Source organism: Dasypus novemcinctus, chromosome 25 (assembly GCF_030445035.2).
Source record: "Dasypus novemcinctus isolate mDasNov1 chromosome 25, mDasNov1.1.hap2, whole genome shotgun sequence".
Lineage (NCBI taxonomy): Eukaryota > Metazoa > Chordata > Mammalia > Cingulata > Dasypodidae > Dasypus > Dasypus novemcinctus.
Window position 1 is genome coordinate 38,570,481 of NC_080697.1, and position 22,720 is coordinate 38,593,200.

Genomic DNA, 22,720 nt, shown 5'->3' on the forward strand with positions numbered 1-22,720 from the left:
TCCCAAGAAATTCAAGGAGCCGAGGCCTAGGGAGAAATGACTGAACAGCCATAGCTAAGTTCAAGGAAAAATTATGGGGAGACAGGCAGACCCACCATCTTGCCTGATCACCATGTGGCAGGATGCTAGGATCGCCAGTAGTTGACTGATGAGAAAGCATCTCTGATGGTGTCTTGATTTAGACACTTCAGGGATTTGGAACCGTAAGCTTTTACCTTAATAAATTTCCCATTGTAAAAGCCAAGCCATTTCTAATACTTTGCATCGGCAATCTTGTGGCAAACTAAGAGAGTTATCAACGAAGGGGATCTCAGTGGTGACCAAAAAGCCATGTATAGAATCACTGAGGAAAGTTACTGAGAAAATGAAAGCAGGATCCAAGAAAGAAACAAAACTTAGTATGAAGGAGGGGGAGAAGGGGCTGAAGGTAAGGTAAAATGAAGGGTTAGTGCAAGGGGGAGCAGAACACAGGAGGAGGGGCCAAGCAATGAGAAAATGGGAGTCAGCACAACTGAGGCCATGGAGGGATGGAAGACTGCACCGGCAGATGATCCAAAGTTCAGTTCTAACCCAGGCTGAACTTCCATTTGATGCATTTCCTGAATGTCTCACCAAAATCTGTGGATCTTTTATCAAGTCAAATGGGCTTCCTATAATAGCTTTTTGTTTAGTTGTGGTGGAACCACACTGAATAACAAGCTGAAAGATACTGAGGGTTGACCTCCTCCCATTCTTTGAAAAGACCAAGGAGTGCCCATTAAATATTTTATTAAAGATAAACAAGAACAGAGTTCATGCAAAGGGAGCAGATGGAGAGGAAGCTTTCAGGGGCTTGAGTTAAGCAGATTGCAACATTAAGCAAAAGTGCTGACACCAAAGTTCCTGGCAGCCAGGGAAAACAAAACAATGAAAAAACATTTGGAGGTTATACGATTTTTATCATCAGTCCAGGATAAGCTTTAAAGTCACCAGAAATTATTTGTTAGTTCATTTTCCTAGGAAAAAAACCCTAAAACATGACATTGTCACCCAAGTCACTGACAAAAATTTTGAACAGGATAAAACAATTATAGGGTCCTGTGGCACCCTACTATATGGCTTTGTCATCAGGTTGACATACATCCATTAATCAAAACACTGAGAACATGATTTTACAATCAGATACAAAGCCAAATAACTCATTCAATTTGCACTTCCTCAAGTGTCTCACAAGCATGAGCAAATGTTCTAAATGCCTTGCGAACCAAGATACACCATCTATGTATTTACATATTTATACACATGTATACCCACCACAGCCACATTTCTTCAGTTTACTAGCGCAGTTCCCAATTAAGGAAAACATTCATGTTAGGTTAGTATGTGCTCTTGGTAAAGCTATTTTCTCCTAGAAAGTAGCCAGTCCTTTCTTTCCTCTATTTCAAATCATGTTGATTATCCATACTTAAAATATTGCCAAAGGTACATGTTAAATGTGCAAGTCCAGATTTTATCTTTCCTTCCCTTTGCAGTATGAGAATAGTTAGTTTTCTAGAATCTCATTTTTTCCCTTGGCTACTTGGAGACTAATAAATGTGCTTTTGTCATCCAACATGCATGCCCTTTAGAATCCTGTAAGGTGAAATATCTGGGTCATTGTAGGGAACATCAGTTCCTTTTACCTGCCCATTGCCCCTTATGCTTCCACTGAGTGAAAGTCTAACAAATTTGCTTGGTGGGACTACCCTTTTGGACACATATAGGTTATTCTGCCTGAAGAATTTATACCCTTCCACTGTCTTATTCCAATCATGGGGCCCATCCCATCAAGTCTTGGAAACAGTTATAGTTACATAACGTTTCTTTATTACAAACGTTTTGAAATTTTTATAGATATCTGGGGTGTCAAGTGTCCCACCATCGTCTTCAGTCTCCTCAACAATGATTTTTCAGACTCATATTTTTATAAACACTGGTTAATGTCTCTCTCTCCACCACTAGGTATGAAGTCCCCAGATAGGATGGAAGCATGAATTTCCATGTACCAGGGGATTAAGGATTGGTCATGACAGCATCACTTCTCCCATCCAACATATTTTCCCCTATATCCACCAAAACTTGAATTTAAAGCTTCTTTAATAAAATTGGCAAGCCTCCTGTTAAATACATGCTTTAAGATGTGAAATCAATATCCTGCCAGCTCTCCATCTCTCCAAGGAGATGCAGTCAGCCCCAGGGAGGGTGAGAGTGGCAGGGGGTGGACAACAAGAGGACAGACCTGGAAGAGCAGGAGCAGGAAGATGATTTGTAGAGGGAAAGTGAAGAAAAATAGTTTCACTTGGATAAGGCTTTTATTCTTAAGATTCCTTCTTTTCCTCAGAGCTCCTCTACCTCCATATTTATTCTCATTTCGCATGTTGCTATTCACAGAAATTTCTAGATCACCAAACTTCCTTTGACACACCCCCTCCTCGCTGCCTCTCCATCTGCCCTTTGTCTTCCTCCCCCACAAAAGCACACAGACATATATCCAGGAGCCTCTTGAATACCACATGACTATGAACTCATAGATGCATAATTTATACAGACACGCATTCATGGACTGATGCCACTCCGTGCAGAGTGGTACAAAAGGAATGAAAAGAATTGCTCCCAGAATAGGAGGCCCAAATCAGATGGCTTTGCCCCCAGTGGTATTGTGGAACATGTGCCTTAATAAAGTTAAAATCTCTCTGCAGCCTCCATGGGGTTTGCTTCAAAGATGCCAGCCTCTCAAACCATTGAATCTCTTTAGAGCACAAGTCGCAACAGAGCCTTTTCTCACATTATTTGCAAGTTGCTCACCTTAGCCATTCTTCAAACATGACCTAATTGCCACCTGCCAGGCAGTTGCTTGGTGTAAAATGCTGTCCTATTATGTAGGTTGATGGTGTGATCATAGACAACCACATGTCCAGACAGCCAGGCTGAACAGAGCAGATGGAAATCAGGGGGTGGGGGAAGGGAAAGGAGAAGAAATAAGAATTAGTTTCTCATTTATTTAGCAGTCCTCCCCGCCCTGCCATGCACACATTTTTTTTTAAAGATTGTGTAAAAAAACGGAAGAGAACAAGAAGTCACAAATCCATTTGTCAAAGACAAGCGAATCTCAAACCCAGAGGCATTCCTTGCCTCAGAATTGGTTTGAAATCATTTTTCAGCATTTGAGCTACAATGCATTATCTTTACTGCTCCTTTAGATTAAGGCTGGGCTTTGAAGTGAGTCAAACATTGAAGATATATTTAATCAAAATTACACTGTTCCTTGACCAAGGTTTCTAGTAGTCAGGCCTTGGAGATGAATTACTCAGGAAAAAGGGAGGAGACAAAGGGAGGAACTGACGGAGTGAGTTTCATAGTTTGTTCTGAGATCATCTCTGCGAGGAATGAAAGGCCAGACAGAGCCAAGAAGTGAGGGGGCTTGCGGAATAGGTTTGAATTGTTAAGTGATAAGAGGAAATCCGATTTTGCCTAGAACAAGGACAGGGTTCTTAACCCCAGGTAAAGGAATTTTCAGACCTGGGCTGAGATAAATTATAATTAGTGCAGTTAAATGAGTTCACTAAAAATACCTGAGACACAGAAATGAGCAGTTTTAGGAAAGGCTCTCTATTGTGCTCTTGTGTTTGGATCAGGAGATGAGGGACAAAAATAAATTACTTAAAATCACATTTTATTAAGAGTGTACTCACTTTATGTGATGGATGGCAAAATTCTGCCCCTTAGATCTTACAGGTGGAATCTTGTTTGGTGGCTCTGAAGAAAAGTCTTTAATTTTTCCTTGTAAATATTAGAGAATCCAGTGCCTCAAACAATAATTATACAGATAAGGGCTGTGGATGAGAATGTGGAAACCTGTCACAGGAAAGAAGCAGATATGTCAAATTTTAAAATACAGTGTAGGCTCGAAAAATTAGACACTTTGTAAACTTCCACATAAAATTTGTACAATTTTGGCCTAATAGGTTTGGAAAACAACTAACTCTTTTTTTTATAAGCTAACCTTTACATGGCTACAATGCATCCATAAAGTGTCGGAAGCATGGGTTAAAATAATTGCAAAGCAAGTACCATGCTTTGTGCTGAGAAAGTTTGATTTAATTCAGTGACCAGTGTGTGCTCACATCCTGCTCTGGGCACATTTGAGGAATTACAGAATTCAGCATTTAATTTAGTGTCACTTGTTCTTCATGCACAATCACTTGCGCTCCTAGGGAAATCATGAGTGGAGCTACAAACCTATTTCAGGTGACATTTTTTTCCTTAGCCCTACAGACTATGTAAACATCTGCTGGTTGTTTAGACAGGTCTCATAATATTAAGAGACACCTTTGCAACTAATAAGACCAGGTTTCTAGGGCTCGTGTGGTCTTACAGGTATCCCCAAATAATACAGGAAGGCAAAATTCAAGAACAAATGTTAAGCACAGTATGAGGTATTAATTGTTATCCTGATGCAACTATCATGTCAAGCAAGATCCTCTTCAAACTTAATCTTGACTGACAGAGATAAAATGTTCAAAGCTTTCTGATAAAGGCTGGATTGGTCCATTTCTGACCTTGAAATGCCATTGCCCTTCAGTCTACTCCTGTTTGAGAGTGTTTATCTGCCACACAGCTCCCTCTTGGATTTTTGGAAAGGAACCGATGTGCTTAAATTAGTTTAAATTAGCTGCAAGGAGAGGTTCAAGTTGATGTTAAGGTAAAGAAATATTCTGGGTTTTCCTTCCCCCAAATGGCTGCTTTTTATAATAGAGACCCAGTCAGTTGACTTCTACTATGTGAAACTTACCAGGTAAATTTTGCACAACAGTTTTGTATGTGTAAGGCAAGTTTTAGGGAATTCATAAGGAAACTAGTAGACAAATGCCACAGAGGAAGATATTTTCTGGTTTAAAACAGACTTTCATTGTTTTCCAAAGATAAAACTTTTGATCTGTAGGAATTAGCAGGCATGCCCAGCTGGTTTCACAAGCCATCACTATTTTTTTATTTGTCTCATATTTCATGCTGCTTCTGGAGCTAAGGAAAGGCAGTGTTAAGCCTATGGGAATAAGGCTTAGGTCTTAGCTGTTTGACCTAACGCCCCCAGTATTCCTTTTTGAGTCCAGTTTTGCAAAATTGACAGAGACTTAACCTGAAACAAACACCATTTCTGACTTTGGTTGTTGCTACTCGACTGGTATGTTAGGCAGATGGACTAAGATAGGTGAGAGAATGGAGCCCAAAAGGAAGTTGGCATGTTTAGGGAGAAAATGACTGTTTGGAGATTAGGCACACTGGGAAGAAGTGATAGGAAAGGAAGTCTGGGGTCAGCAAACTGTAGACTAGAGGTCAAAGCCAGCCCAACACTTGTTTTTTGTTTTTTATTAAGATTTATTTATTTATTTATTTATTTCTCTCCCCTTCTCCCCCACCCTAGTTGTCTGTTCTCTGTGTCTATTGGCTGTGTGTTCTTCTTTGTCTGCTTCTGTTGTTGTCAGTGGCACGGGAATCTGTGTTTCTTTTTGTTGCATCATCTTGTTGTGTCAGCTCTCCGTGTGTGCGGCACCATTCCTGGGCAGGCTGCACTTTCTTTTGGGCTGGGCAGCTCTCCTTACGGGGTGCACTACTTGCGCGTGGGGTATCCCTGCGCGGGGACACCCCTGCGTGGCACTGCACTCCTTGCGCGCATCAGCACTGCGCATGGGTCAGCTCCACATGGGTCAAGGAGGCCCAGGGTTTGAACCGCAGACCTCCCATGTGGTAGACAGACGCCCTAACCACTGGGCCAAGTCCTCTGCCCAGCACTGGTTTTTATACATGACGTTTTATAGGAACATAGTTAAACCCAATGGTTTACATATTGTCAATTGTCAATTGCTTATGACCTACAATAGCAGAGTTAGTTGGTTGCAGCAGAGATCTTGTGGCTTGCAAAAGCTATCTTGCTCTTAGAAGAGTTTGCCAACTTCTGCTACTAGGCAAAGTTATCTTAAAGGTTATCTTTGTATAATTATGTTGGGATTAACAAAAGAGGCCAGAAAACAAAGAGTAGGGGTTCAAGGTCATTTTAAATTTTCACAGCTCAATGAATCTCAATCTAAAATCTCATGGATTTTAGAAAATCAGTTAATCAACAAAAATGTATTGAGTCATGTGCTAAATAGGCACTGTGTTAAGTTCTTCCTTGATCATTGGTAAGTTTTCTGTCTTTGTTTTCCATTTTTGATTCTCTAAAGAGCTGTGCCAAAACAAGAGGCAATTTAAATGTGCAGATTGCTGAATGAGTGCAGAATGGTTCATCTTGAAGACAAAATGAACTAGAAGCAGTTTCCAAGCCCCCTAATCTCTTCTATTATTTAAATAGACACCTTCTGTATCTTAAGTCAAAAAGTTAATGAGAGAGAATTGCTGGATCTTGATATAGGTTGAATAATATTACGCTTCAAGAAATTAGGGATATGTGTCCACTATCTAAGTAATATTGTTTAGGTTATACAATACATTGGTCAATGTATATTTAAATTTAGAAGTTTGCTCATCCATTAAGAAACTCAAAATCAAGCTTTTGATATGGATTTCCTTAATAAAAAACATTTAAATATTACAATTAGATGGTATAGTGTTCTTATATTCTTAGCAAGATTCAAAGAGATTTGTTAGCCCCTTGAATTTGGAGAGATCTTTTCCCTTTCCCACATGATTATGATATTTCATTGCTGTCAATGGCGATTATTACTGTTCAAAGAAGAGAACAAGGCTTTGAATGAGAACCATGTTACCCAGTCATATCAGGACTATGCAGGGAATCTTCTTGACTTCATGTCTTTAGTGATCAGGGACCAGGAGTAGGGCATCCAGTTCAACTGAGATGAACAAGGATGATGAGTCTTGCTTACAAATATTCCCAGCCACTTGTGAATAATTTAGAAATGATTTTGTAATCACTCCCCATTTTCACTTTTTGCAAGTTTTAGGGAAGTAATATATGACCATAGTTTAAAAGAGTTAAGTAATATAAGACTTACATATGTAGATTGAGATATTCTGCTGGTCCGAATTCTCAACTATGTAGAATATCTCAATCTACATATAATACCAGGAGTTAAAAATGCTTTTTGACCTGAATAAAAGGGGGAAATGGAAAGGACAAATGAGTTTATATGGCTATGAATCTCCAAAAAGAACCGGGAGGTTATCAGAGGGGTTGCCCTTTTGTACACCTCAGCAGAGTCCCAGAGACAGATAAAGTAGATACAACCCCAGCTGTAGGTTCTTCTGAGGGCTACAGAGACCACAGGTTCTATGGTCATGGCAGATGGAGTTCAGTGCCATGTCAGTTGGCCCTACTTTGGAGTTTGTGTTTCTGTATGATGGAGCTGGACTCAGATGTGATATTTGTCCACAAGTCTCTCCTGTTACTTTTACCAGAACTGTAGTTTGTGCTGGGGTTTAATGTATACCCAGGGGACCTGAATCTCTGGACTGACCATGTGATAGCCAGGCCCTGAGCCTCAACAGACTTGCAACTCCTATACTCTGGTTTACTGGACTTAACCTACTCAGCTAACATGGAGGTGAAGAAGGTCAACCACCACACCATGGAGCCAAGAGTGCCTACAGCTGAAAGCAGGAGAATTGCATCCAGCATCCATGTGGAATCTAAGCCCCCTCTTGATATAGATGTGGAATGGACATGACCATTCTAAAGGTCCACAGGATGGAGGAATAGAATATGGATGAGAGTGGACTTACTGATACTCTATTCATGAATGATTGTGATTAGTAATTGAAGAAAATGTGGCATAGGTGTGGAGAAAGTGGCTATTGTGGCTGCTGGGGGTAGGGAGTGGGAGGAAGAGATGTGATGTGGGGGCATTTTCGGGGGTTGGAGTTGCTCTGAGTGGTGCTGCAAGGACAGTTACCGGACATTGTATGTCCTCCCATGGCCTACTGGGTGGACTGGGGGAGAGTGTGTGCTACAATGTGGACCATTGACCATGAGGTACAGCAGTGCTCAGAGATGTATTCACCAAATGCAATGAATATCTCATGATGATGGAGGAAGTTGTTGTTATGGGGGGAGGAGTGGGGTGAGGGGGGTGGGGGATATATGGGACCTCATATTTTTTAATGTAACATTAAAATTAAAGAAAAAAAAAAAGACTTACAAGGTGAAACAGCAGTCCTCTGCTCTGCTCCTTCCTACATCTGATTCTTCTCCTTATAGGCCAAATATTCTTTCTGTTACTTATTTTCATATTTATAGATAGTGTAAATTCTTGATTATTTAGTTTTAAACATTTTTTAACATTATTTGTAAATTCTGTTAAGATGAAGATTGAATTCTCTAACACTGCTTCCTTTCAAACATCCCTATACACTCACATATTTTACTTTCTCTAGTCCTCCCAATACTTACATCATTATATTAAGTTAAAATTCAGGTTTACATCTTGTCTATGCAAAATAGATATGGTTCACATTTAAAGCACATAGAGAACTTTGAATGCATCTCCTATATTTGGTATTCACTTTTTCTTTTTTCACTTAAATTTCTGAATGTCATTTATTTGGTTCAAAATTACCAATAAAATAAAAAATCTCCCCTTAACATGGTTACAACTATCAGGTAATCTATAAGATATTTCCTCCTTGAAAACATTCCTCTGGAATTCTATTTTGCTGCTCCAATTTTGGCTGATTGCTTTCTAGGTCTGTTCATTACTTGCTGTCCTGGGGATGGGCCATCATAATAAATCTGGCAGTGCCCATCACCTCACCTCCATGTTGCTCCTTCCATTTGGAAGGAATGATTCTTTCTTGCTTTGTTCTCCCATTTTGCTGGAAATTATCTACAGTACTTTCATAAGAAAGGGCCCTGGTCTGTAATGTTTGCTAACTGAGTGTCTTAAAATGGCTGCGCTCTACCCATCTCTCTAAATGGTAGATATCATAGAAGTACATGTTAAAACAGAACCTGTGTCAGTCTGGGAACCTGAGTGTTTACAATGTGTACAACTACATATTGTTATATATTGAACCTCTGTCTGGAAAGAAAAAGGAGCTTATGCTGGGTTAAACCACTAAGATTGTTGGGATGTTTGTTACTGCAGCAGAAGTTAGCCTAGCCTGACTGATTCAGCAACAAAGAACTCCCTGGATTTCTATGTATATGAACAGAGCTGGCTAGCTAGTATGCCTCATTACAGAATATGTGATATGAAGCTAATTTATTGAGTAATCCTAAATGCTGATATCTGTAGATCTTTCCTCTTTGTGTGATCTGTTTCCCCAGAGAAGAGTTCTCAATTTCCTATCTGAAGTAATATAGTCCTGGCTCTGAGAATTCTGAGAGACATGAGAGGAAAGTATGTGGACTTTTACTTAGTTTGTCTACTTTCAATGTGGCAACTTACTCTCATCCTCCACCTCACCTAAGGTCCCTAGGTGAGAATCTTTTTGATTCTTTTTTTTCAAAAGATTTGTTTTATTTATTTCTCTCCCCCTCCCTCCCCCACCCCAGTGTCTGCTCTCTGTGTCCATTCACTGTGTGTTCTTCTGTGTCCAGCTGCATTCTCAGCAGCACCAGGAATCTGTGTCTCTTTTCATTGCATCATTTTGCTCATCAGCTGTCCGTGTGTGTGGCACCACTCCTGGATGGGCTGCACTTTTGGGTAGCTCAATGCCGGGGCACACCCCTGAGTGGCACGGCACTCCTTGAGCACAGCAACAGCAACACTGTACGTGGGCCAGCTCACCACACAGGCCAGGAGATCCTGGGTTCAACCCCTGGACCTCCCATGTGGTAGGTGGATGCTTTATCAGTTGAGCCACATCTGCTTCCCAGAATCTCTTTGATTCTATCTCACCAGAAAGTAAACCTTTTCAGTGGAGTAAGATAGAGGACCAGCTGCTGCATGACACGAAGAAGGGACTCTTCCTCTTCCTCTTATGCAGACTACCAAACACTTTTTTTCTGTTTTCAACTCCACTCCACAAGTAGTTGTGCATCTTATTCATAAGCCTTTCCAAGCTTCCATATGTGAATAAAATTGCTTCTAATAGAAGACCTCTGCTCTCCTTTTCTGTTCTTCTAGCCCAGTTGCAAATTATTCATTCACTTTTCAACTTCTAAAATGTTGTTGCTATCTCTTATTTGCTATTGCCTGATCATCTATTCTCTTTGCACACAGATGAAATTAATATTTTAAAAAATTATCTTACTGTCATTTTAATGGGGTATCAAGAGGGTGCAGAGATAAATGTGTGGGTTCCATCCACAGTGATTGAGATGAAATTTGTACCTTATTTTTCGCTTTGACTTTGTGGAAATTGAGTGGCTTATATCCTTGTGGAAACTTTCTTTTATTGTGACTCTTCTGTCATGTTAGTTTGTTCAGGATCATTCTTTTAATCTATCAGTAATATGCTTCCTCAGACCAGAAAGAAAAACTAAAAAATCAGCTGGATAAGTGGCCATCATTCTCAATTAATATGGACAATGTTAGAAACAAATGATTGATGATTTCTATTTTAAAATAGTTAATGAATTTAAGGATGGAAAAAAAGATAAGAAAGAAACTAAACCCAGACTTTGAAGTCATTAGAAATGAATTCAAATTCAAACTTACTCAAATGCTTACTGAGTGTTCTTGTGTTTTTGAAGTCTCAGTTTGTTCATCTTTAAAATGTTTTTCTGTGTGTGTGAACATAAATCGAGTTAACATATGTGCAATGCCCAGCACCATGTTAGGCAAGCAATCAGTGTTTTAAAAAACATTAGATCTTCTCTTACACCTCCCTGTCCTCAAACGGAAATATTTTATATCAGGGAAAAGAATTACAATTTGTTCAAACTATACCTAAAATAATTATACTTGATTTTCTGATATACCATCCTTCAAATCTTGGAGACACAGACTTATTTATTTCTTTAAATGTTATGCAATATTGTAGACAAATCCTTTGGAAACAGAGTAGCTGACCATGTTCTCAATGGAATTAAACTGTGTGTTTTGGTATATAAGAAATGGTCAAAGAAAGGATAGATAAGTACATTTTTCTAAAGTACATGTTCTAAATGAAACAAATCCTTGAAACATGGTTCTTGATCTTGGATTGCTAGGTCTGCTGTAACAAAGTACCACAAAGTGGATGGCTTAGGACAAGAGAAATTTATTATATCATATTTTGGAAGTTACAAGTCCAAAATCAGGATTTTGGCAGGGCTATACTTCCCTTGAAGTCTGTAGGGAAGAGGTTGTTCCAAGACTCTTCTATATTCTTGTGTTTATTTGTCATCATGGCATTCCTTACCTTATGGTAGCATATCACTACCTCTTCCTCACAAGGCTGACATTGTTCTTTTTCTTTCTGTGTCCAAATTTTCTCTTCTAATAAAATCACTAGTCATCCTGGATTATGGGTCCACTCTACTTCAGTATGGTCTCTTTTTACCTTGCTTTATTCCGTCGATAATGACCTTATTTCTAAATAAGATAGCATTCTGAGGTACTGATGAGTAGGACTTCAAAATATCATTTGGGGAACATGAGTAAATATATAACAGCTCTGTATCTTGAGATCTTCAGTGTCACATTATAAAGGTCACTTTGGCAATTGAGTTCCAGAAAAAAACAATAGAGATAATTTTGTAAAATCTCCTTTATTGTGTGACTTATCCTGGGGCAGAGTAGAGAAAGTATGATATGAAACTAGAACATCTTGCTATATCAGAAGTTATTGATATGGTTAAAATAAAGATAAGGCTATCTCCCAAAGATTTAGAAGTCACTTTGGAAAGGCTCTCCTTGGCCAAATCTGGAAAAATTTGAGCAAGAGAATAAATACTAAAAATTATGCATCCATAAGTTCATACCAATAAAAACTCAATGAACTGAGGATAAGGGAGAGCATTTTCTTACAGTGAAACTTTGAATGCCAACTAGTAAATATGGAAAGAATGCTGGAATCAGAAAAATCATCATTTCTAAAATATCACAGTAAATATTCGTTCTTTATTATTCTCCAATGAAAAATAAATTTAGGGAGATATTTTGATGAGGAACAGGATATTTGCATGATTTTCAAGTGTCTCCCCATAGATTGGTTTGTTAGGCATAAAACAAAATTATTAAATATAGAATTGGAGATATTAGAAAACAACTTGGCCTGGTGGTCAAGGCCATGGACATTGTGTGCCTCCACATTTAATACCTTGAAAAGAACAGAATTTTATCTATTTCATATTATTACTAGACTGAATTAACTCAATATTCTCTTAAAGAAACATCAGATCACCCCCAAAAGAGAAATATATTACAATTAAAGACATTGTATTCTTCAAAAATGTAAAGGTCTTTAATAAAAAAAAAAAGAACAAACCTGACATTACAACCAATTACAATGTGAGATCCTAGACTGGATCCTGTATTGTTAGGGAAGAAATACTAAAAGGACCATTATTAGATCAATTGACAAAATTGGAATAAAATGGTAGATTAGATAAAAATATTATATCAATATAATTTTATGGAGTTTATAACTATATTGTGATTATATACGTTATTATCCCTATTCTTAGGAAAAGTACACTGAAATATTTAGAGGTAAAAGACTGATGCATACAACTTATTCTAAGATGAGTGAGAAAAAATCATTTAATAGTGGTTTTGTGTATTTGTGTGTGAAGAGAGAGCAAATTGGATAAAATATTAGAAATAGGTGAAACTAGGTCAAAACTATAAATAGGTCACATTACTCCTCTTCTTGCAAACTTTGCTTGTAAGTTCAGAAATATTTCCAAATATAAAGTTGAAAAACTCATTTATTTCACAAGAGGGAAAAAAAAAATGAGGCTGATAAACTAAATAATCTAACAATCAACCCAGAAAGACTTCATGACAGGGTTAGGTCTTGACCTGAGTCTCCCAAGTTATTTTCCTCTTCACAGTCCACCAATATCTCGGTCTTTTTAAGATGAAATCTTCCGTAAACTGATTTCTTTCCATTCCCTTTCCCCAAGCAGGGATCAACCCATGAAATGATGGGTAAATTCCAGGACTCTGCTGGCTTTTCTACTCTGTAATAGTTGTGACTGTAGATGTGAAAGCAGTGAATGACTGACTAGGCTATGCTCTGCGAAGCAGATTAAACCGAAGGAAGGGTACTGCCCAAACACTCCATCAATGGGACGTCCACACAACTGGAAGTTTTCTACTTGGAGATTGTATGCACTTAGAGACTTAAAGAAAGGAAAATGGAGACCCTGGTGAATATCAGTTTTATCTTTAATTACTTGTCAAAGAGTATATTTACTTAACTTTCTTTTACTTTCATTTGTTTATTTACTTTTTTATTCATAAACTAGCTTTGTAGTTTCTGCTTTTCAGCCTGGAGGAATGAGCTACTAACAAACAAATCCTCCCATAAGTAACAGCTATAAAAACTTAAGAAAGTACACAAACAACTACCAGAGGGATCTGGAGCCTGAATAAAAGCAGGCAATTTTGAAGTGGGGTCAAAACTTGGAAAAAGTGAATAGTATAGAGTGTGGTCCCCAAATATTTGTGGCTTTGCCCAGAGGGTAAGTGCAATTGCAGCAGAGGCAATGCTGAGTGTTGAAAACTCCTCTTGTCTTTCTGAGGAGGGGAACTAGGGGTAGAAGTACCAGGAACAACTACAGCCATTAGAGAGAGAAGAGGAAAACCCAGGAGGAACAGAATCAGAAAAGGTGAACCACTAATTCTTTGTATAAGTTTAGTTCAACAGATGCTAACACCAAAATGACTCAGATGCTAGAATCATTGCACTTTATTTAAAGCATGTATTATAATCATAGAGTGGAAGGGGAAAATGCTCGTAATGAATGAAGATAGAAAATGTCAGTAGAGAAATAGAAGATATAAAAAAGAGCCAAGAGATATTTTGGATTTAAAAATATGCCATATATATATGAAATTAAAATTTACTGAATGTGTTCAATGTCACAGTCATTGGGATTCTAGATAGCTCAGTAGAAATGATTCCATCTATGAAGAGAGAGAAAAAAAAATATTTTTAAAAAGTGAACAGATTCTAAAGGACTTGTGGGATTGTTTCCAAAGTTCTCATTATATGTAATGTGAGTCCCAGAAGTAAGAAGAAGGAGACTGGAACAGAAATGAAATCAAAGAATTAATAGCCAAAAACTTGCCCAATTTGGTAAAGACCTAAGTTTACAGATACAAGAAGCTCAGTGAACACCAAAGAGGATCAATCCAAGGAAATGCATTCATAGGAGCATCACAGTAAAATTTCAAAATCAAAAAATAGAAAGAACATTTTAAAAGCAGCATCAAATAATATATTACATACAGTAGAATAACAATTTTAATGACCATAGATAGTTCATCAGAAACAATGGAGAAAAGTAGACAGTGGACTATTTTCAAAGTACCCGAATGAAAAAAATTCTGCAACCCAGAATTCTATGTCCAGTGGAAATATTCTTCAAGAATGATGATGAAATTAAGATATTTTCAGATAAAGGAAACTAAGGGATTTCCTTGTCAAAAGACCCTCACTGTAAGAAATACTGACGTGGATCTTTGGACTAAAAAGAAATGATAAGAGAAAGAAACTCAGGTCTCTGGGAATAAATGGAGAATACTGGAAATGTTAGGTATAAGTAAATATAAAATGCTATTTTTTCTCTTAATTTATTTAAAAGGCACATACCTTTTAAACAAAAATTATAAAATTTCCTGGGGTTAATATTGCATGGAGAGGCAACCTAAAGGGTAACTATACCATAGGAAAGATGATAGGGTAAAGGGGAGTGCTAACTAGACCCTATACATTTGCCATATTTCTATGATACAAATTGCACAATATTAACTCTAAGTAGACAGTAAAAAGATAAGTATTACATTTTAATATGTAGAAAAAACACAGGAAAGAAAATAATGCAACAACAAAAAAAATAACTAACCAGAAAATAGAAAAATTAAAATGAAATTTTAATATACATTCAAATAATCCAAAGGAATGCAGGAAACAGGAAACACACAGAGGGGATAAACAAAAACAATAAAATTGTAGGCCCAAATCCAACCATCCGGATATTTATATTGTGTGCTAAAGGGCTAAGCACTCTAATTAAACTAAATGTGAAAAAGACCTAAGGGATTAAATTGTGCTGTTTACTCCACTGAACTGAGGATTAAAAATAAAACCAAAAACTTGTCCCAAACATCTACCTCTGTCCATTCTGATGTACTCTCCAATCTTCTCCAGCCTTCAGAATACTCACCCTATAAGAATTATAAATTCTGCCTTCCTATTTCTATTTGGGAAAGGCCAATAGGGAGTCCCTATATGATAACAGAAGAGATGAAGAAAATAAGGTCAGGACTTTATCTCTTTTCCTGATAGGTTGCTTCTGACTGGCTGAGTTCCTCAAACAAATGTTAGAGCTCCTCCTAAAGAGACTTGCTCTTCACAGTGCCATCTTTTTCCAGGATCTGGTTACCTGTCCCCTTACGAGCCCTTTGAGCTTACAGTAGTTTACAGCTACACTGTCCCTTACATTTACCCTATACTTTACTCACATTGTTGAATTTAGTCCCTCTATAAATAAACCTTCCTCACATTTTTCCTAATTTGAGAGTACCATATGTTTCCTCTTCAGAACATAAGAGATACAAAATGAAATCAACATTGAGAAAAATTTTGCTTTACATATTGACTTTCAGGGTTCCAAAGAATGAAAGTAGAATGGAAATCCAATTATAGTGAATATTTACCCTTCCAGGAAAATTTTCAAACTTCCATAGTGGGAAACCTACAAATAAAACCTCACCCTAACATTAACTTGAATTGATTTGTAACAATGAACTCTGCATGAAGGCATTCTAAAAACTCAAATTTGCTTCTCTTTGTAGAGTTGTGGGTATTTTAGAAAGAATTTGCTTCCTAATGCTTCTCTCAAGTTAGTTCAGTAAGGAGAACGGATGACTGATGAGTGGAAACAACTGACTGTAAAAAAAATGTTTACAGGGGTCTAAGGAAGTGAGTTTTATATATTATCCTTCTCAAAACAATGAATATTGTGGTGTTCAATATTTACCAGTGGCCAATCTTTCTTTTAAACAAATCTATTTTATTGATACATATTAATAAAGAAGCCATCCATCCAAAGTGTACAATCAATGGTATCCAGTATAATCACATGTGTACATTATCACTTCAGTCACTCTTAGAGCTCTTTCATTGTTCCAATAATCATATCAATAAAGAAAAAACAAACAAACAAAATTCACCTATTAATCTCTCTATGCTTCCTCTGCCATACATACCTGATATTCTTTTTCCTTCTCTCTAGTATATTTGTATTTATATGTTGTACAGTCTTATATATGCAATATCACGTATATTCATGTTTTGCATGACATTTTACTATCTTATACAGTCCCATGTTATAGTTTTTAGCTTTCCTTCTAGACTTTACCTTTCAAAGACTGTCATACCCATCTAATAGTGCTGCTAGTCAAACACCATGATATGCTTTCATCATTTCTATTCTTTTCCAAAGATTTAAAAATAATCTTTTACCAATTCTGCACCAATTAACCCTCAACTTTCCCTTCTCTAACCTCCTGTTATTTTCTGGTGACTTAAATTGTCATTAACTCCATGAGTTTACACAACATATTTAGTCCATAATAGCTCAATTATAAAGTATTTTTATTTTTGTGTCTGGCTTGCTTTACTCAACATAATGTCCTCTAATTTCATACATGTTGTCATTTGCTTCAAGACTTCATTTCTTCTTACCACTGCGTAGTGTTTCATTGTATGTATACACCACATTTTGTTCATCCAACTTTTGGCAAAAGTGAATAATAATGCCACTATGAATATCAATGTGCAGATGTCTGTTCCTGTCTCTGTTCTCAGTTCTATTGGTTATGTACCTAGTAATGGCATTGCCAGGTCACATGGCAAGTCTATATTCAGCCTCCTTAGAAACTGCCAAACAATCCTCCACAGTGACTGTACCATTTTACATTCCCACCAAAAGTGAATAAGTGTTCCTATCTCTCCACATCCTCTGCAACATGTAGTTTTTTAACTTTTTAATAGCGGCCAGTCTAATAGGTATGAAATGATATCTCATTGTAGTTTTGATTTGTATTTCCCTAATCACTAGTGATGTTGAACATTGTTTCATGTGTTTCTTTGCTATTGTATTTCTTCTTTGGACAATTGTCTTTTCAAGTCTTTTGCGCATTTTTCAATCTGGTAGTTTGTCTTTTTATTGTTGATTGTACGATCTCTTTATATATCATGGATATTAAATCCTTATCAGATATGTGATTGCCAAGTATTTTTTCCCATTGAGTCTGCTGTCTTTTCACCCTTTTGACAAAGTCCTTTGAGGTATAAAGTGTTTCATTTTGAGGAGGTCCCTTTATTTAGTTTCCCTTTTGTTGCTTGTGTTTTTAATGTAAAGTTTAAGAAACTACCATAAGATAGTAAAGACGTTTTCCTACATTTTCTTGGAGTTTTATGGTTGTTGCTTTTACCATTTAGGACCTTGATTCATTTTGAGTTAGTTTTTCTATAAGATATGAGATAGGAGTCTTCTTTCCTCCTTTTGGATATGGATATCCATTTCTCCCAGCATCACTCATTGAGTAGACAGTTCTGGCCCAGCTGGGAGGATTTGATTGACTTGACAGAAGTCACTTGACTACAGATGTGAGGGTCTGTTTCTGTGTTCTTGATTTGGTTCCATTGGTCAATGTGTCTGTCTTCATGCCAGTAACATGCTGTTTTTACCACTGTAGGTAAATAATATGCTTTAAAGTCCAAAAGTTAGAGTCCTCCAACTTCACTCTTCTTTCTCAAAATCTTTTTAACTATTAAGGGCCCCTTACCCTTCCAAATAAATTTGAAAATTGGTTTTTCTATTACTGCAAAAAAGGTTGTTGGGAATTTTATTGGGATTGTGTTGAACATGTAAATCAGTTTAGATAGCATTGATACCTAAATGATATTTAGTCTTCCAATCCATAAACATGGACTATCCATCCATTTATGTAAGTATTTTTTAGTTTCTTTTAGCAAAGTTTTGTAGTTTTCTAAATACAGGTTCTTTATATCCTTGGTTAAGTTTATTCCTAAATATTTGATTGTTTTAGTTGCTATTATAAATGGAATTTTTTTTCTGAATTCCTCCTTAGATTGTACATCTGTAGTGTATAGAAACACTATTGATTTTTGCATATTAATTTTGTATCCTGACACTTTGCTGAACTTGTCTATTCATTCTAGTATCTTTGTTGTGGATTTTTCAGGATTTCCTAGATATAAAATCATGTCATCAGCAAATGCTGAAAGTTTTACTACTTCCTTTCTTATTTGGGTGCCTTTTACTTCTTTATCTTGCCTAATTGCTCTAGTTGGAACCTCTTGTACAATAATGAATAACAATAGTGATAGTGGGCATCCTTGTCTTGTTCCTGATCTCATTGGGAAAGCTTTCAGGCTTTCACCACTGAGTATTATGCTAGCTGTAGGTTTCTCATATATGTACTTTATGATATTGATAAAGCTTCCTTCTATTTCTGTCTTTTGGAGTGTTTTTATCAAGAATGGATGCTGTATTTTGTCAAATGCCTTTTCTGCAACAATTGAGAGGATCATGTGATTTTTCTTCTTCAATTTATCAATGTGACTTATTACTTTAATTGATTTTCTTGTGTTGAGCCACCCTTGCATACTTGGGATAAAATCTACTTGATTGTGGTGTATAATTTTTTAATGTACTTTTGGATAATGTTTGCAAGCATTTTTTAAAAATGGTTGCACTACATTCATTAGAGGTATTGGTCTGTAGTTTTCTCTTTTTGTAGTATCTTTATCTGGTTTTGGTATTAGTGTGACATTGGCTTCACAGAATAAGTTTAGTAGCATTCTTTCCTGTTCAGTTTTTAGAAGAGCTTAAGCAAGACTTTGATCATCTTTGAATGATGGGTAAAATTTATCTGTAAAGCCATCTGGTTCTGGACTTTTCATCTTTGAGAGGTTTTTGATGACTGTTTCAATCTCTTCACTTGTGATTGGTTTGTTAAGCCCTTCTATTTCCTCTGTGGTCAGTGTAGGTGGTTCTAGATAGTTGTCCATCTCTTCTACATTGTCTAGTTTTTGGATACAGTTCTTCAGAGTTTGCTCTTATGATCTCTCTTATTTCTGCAGGGTGAGTGGTAATATTCCCCCTCTCATTTCTGATTTTATTTATTTGCATCTTCTCTCGTTTTGTTTGTGACTCTAGCTAAGGGTTTGTAGATTTTCTCAAATAACCAACTTTTGGTTTTGTTAATTCTATTTTTTTTCTCAAATTCATTTATTTCTACTCTGATCTTTATTATTTCTTTCCTCAGATTGGTTTGGATTAGTTTGCTGTTCTTTTTCTAGTTCCTCCAGGTGTGCAGTTACATCTTCAAATTTAGCTCTTTTTTCTTTTTTAATGTAAGCATCAAGGGCTATAAATTTCCCTCTGAGCACTGCCTTTGCAGTGTCCCACAGGTTTTGATATGTTGTGTTCTCATTTTCATTCATCTTCAGATATTTGCTGAATTCTCTTGCAATTTCTTCTTTGACTCACTGATTAATTAAGAGTGTGTTGTTTAATTGCCATATATTTATTTTCCCTTTTTCTGTCCATTATTGATTTCCAGCTTCATTCTCTTATGATCAGAAACAGTGTGTTTGTATAATTTCAATCATTTAAAATTTATTGAGACTTGTGACTCAACATATGGCCTATCTTGGAGAAGGATCCATGAAACCTTGAAAGGAATGTATATCCTGCTGTTTTGGTATACAATGCTCTATAGATGTCTGTTAGGTCCTGTTAATTTATCATATTATTCAAGTTCTCTGTTTATTTATCTTTCGTCTAGATATTCTATCTAATACTGAAAGTGGTGTATTAAAGTCTCCAACTATTATTGTAGAAACATCTATTTCCCCCTTCAGTTTTGCCAGTGTGCACCTCTTGTATCTTGGGGCACTCAGGTTAGATGTACAAATGTTTAGTAGTGGTATTTCTTTGTGGTCAATTTCCCCTTCTATTAATATATAATGACCTTCTTCATCCCTTTTAACAGTTTTGCATTTGAAATCTAGTCTGTCACTATTTCTGCTGTTTCATAGTTACTATTTGCATAAAGTATCTTTTTCCAGCCTTTCACTTTTAACCTGGTTGTGTCCTTACGTCTGAGTTGGCTCTTTTTTAGACAACATATAGATGGCTCATATGTTTTTTTATCCATTCTATCAGCCTATGTTTTTGATGGGGTAGTTCAACCCATTACCATTTCATGTTATTACTATAAAAGCATTACTTACTTCATCCATTTCTTCCTTTGGCTTTCTGTTGTATTGTTCTATTGTCTGTCTTCTTACTCTTTAGTTTAACCTTCCTAATAGTCTTCATTTCTATACTCTTCTCCAAATCTTTCACCTTTTATTTTTCCTTTTAGGCTACAGCATTCCTTTTAGTATCTCTTATAATTCTGGTCTTTTGGTAACATATTCTATCAGTTATTGTTGGTCTGTGAAGATGGTAAACTCACCCTCATTTTTGAAGGACAGTTTTGCCAGATACAGAATTCTTGGCTGGAAATTTTTCATTTCAATACATTAAATGTATCATATTATTATCTTCTCACCTCCATAGTTTCTGATGAGAGGTGGGCACTTAATCTTATTGTGTTTCCCTTGTTTGCGATGCTTTACTTTTCTCTTGCTGGTTTCAGAATCCTCTATCTCAATATTTGTCATTCTGAATAGTAGGTGTGTCAAGGTAGGTCTGTTTTGATTTATTCTCTTTGGGGTACATTGTCCTTCTTGGATATTGGCATTTATGTCTTTTATAAGAGTTGATAATGTTTTGGTCATTATTTTCTCAAATATTCTTTCTGCTTCTTTTCCATTCTCTTCTCCTATGGGGACGCCAGTATTGTGAATGTTTGTGAATTTCACATCATCATTCAATTCCCTGTGACTATGTTCCATGTTTTCCATTCTCTTCTCTTTCTGACCTCCTTTTTTTTCCAGTTCAGATGTTCTGTCTTTGAAATCACTAATTCTGTCTTCGAGCAATTCAAATCTGCTCTTATGTGCCTCTAATGTATTTTAATCTCATCCATTGTATCTTTCTTTCCCATAAGGATTGTTACTTTTCTTTGAAGGCTTTCAACATGTTCTTCATGTTCACTCAGTATCTTCTTAATATCCTTTATTTCTTTAGATATATTTTCTTTAAATTCTTTGAATTGATTTAGGAGATTTGTATGATCATCACTGATTAATTGTCTCAAATCCTATATCTCTTCAGGATAATTATTTTGTTCCTTTGGCTGGGCCATCTCTTCCTGTTTCATAGTGTGGGTCGTAATTTTTTGCTAATGCCTAGGCATCTGAATATGTTGTTGAATTTATTCTGATGGCAAATTTCTCTCTCTTGTTTATTGTTTTCATTTTTTTCACAGCCCTTATTTGACATTTGGTCCAACTTATTCTAAGTCTTTAAAATTGTCCAGTTTAAGTTATCAAAATTGGTCTGGGGACTCAATAATGGGACACAGATTTTCTCCCAGGAGTTAGGATAGAGAAAAAACTGGGAACAGTTTTTGTCCATGCAACTCATACAGCAGCCAGAAGATGGTGCTCATCAGCACATCTTTCCACAGAAGTGCTTCAGTCTTGGCTTTCCAATATTTCTGTGCTGACTCTCCAAAGTGGAAATTCAAAGTGGGCTCTACTGGACGAAAGCACTAAAGAAAAGCCCCCTGGCTTCCCCTCCCTTTTCCCTTGAAACAGCTGATAGGGAGGAAGATGTCTGTTTCCCTCTCTGGTAGCTGCAGTAAGCCAGGTGTTTTGCCACAGCTTAATATCTTGGGGGTAGAGGAAGGGAGCCCTTCCAGGCCACCACAGGGACTTAGTAACTCATGTTTGTCATTTTGCCTTCTTTATGTCTCTGTCCTTCACCCTCCTGGAAGTTGTATAGCTCTGTCCTGGTCTGTTGACTCCCAAAGCAGGTCCCTCAGACAGCTTTGGCCTTTCTCCTTTGATTTTGTGAGAGAGTTGAGCACTGCCTGTCTATTCCAATACCATCTTCCCACAATTCTCAATCTTTTCTTGCATTCTTTTCTTTGTTACCTGATTCAAATATCCAAATTTGGGAATAAACTGGTCATAATTTTCCCATTCAAAAATAAATAGATTTTTTTCTCCTACTTTTATAGCAACTTTTAAAAAAAATCCTTATAAATCATTTCGCTAAGAGAAGAGAAAGGAGATTTCATTCACAGGCAAAACAATATTTGCATTCCAAATGTAAGATTAACTGTCTAGTGTTACCTTGGGCTAGTGGACCTTATTTGTATTTTCAAGTTTCATTTTACCAATCTATAAAATGAGTGAGATGTGAAAATTAAAATAACTGAAGAAAACATGTCCTGATTTTCCTGAATGCTCATTACCCTCTGGGTACAGATAGGATTACATATGATCCTCAACTCCAGCTCTCAGTGAAGTCCCCTTGAGTTGTTGCACCACTTACCTCCACTTGTAAACTTAGATCCACCATTGACTAACACTGCAACCCTTAGACGGTCCCTTCCCTGTAAGTTTCAGCCTTCTACATATAATTGGGATGATAATA

At 36.7% G+C, this 22,720-nt stretch overlaps 1 long non-coding RNA gene across 1 annotated transcript in view; it reads right to left on the reverse strand.

Moving 5' to 3' along the window:
* LOC105746947 (uncharacterized) overlaps nucleotides 1–22,720 on the reverse strand; it is a 152,555-nt gene that overhangs the window by 8,847 nt on the left and 120,988 nt on the right. The window contains exons 4-5 of the long non-coding RNA XR_001119153.3: nucleotides 3,711–3,873; nucleotides 2,824–2,945 (exon numbers count right to left, since the gene is read on the reverse strand). This is a non-coding gene — a long non-coding RNA (uncharacterized lncRNA). The remainder of the gene's footprint in view (nucleotides 1–2,823; nucleotides 2,946–3,710; nucleotides 3,874–22,720) is intronic.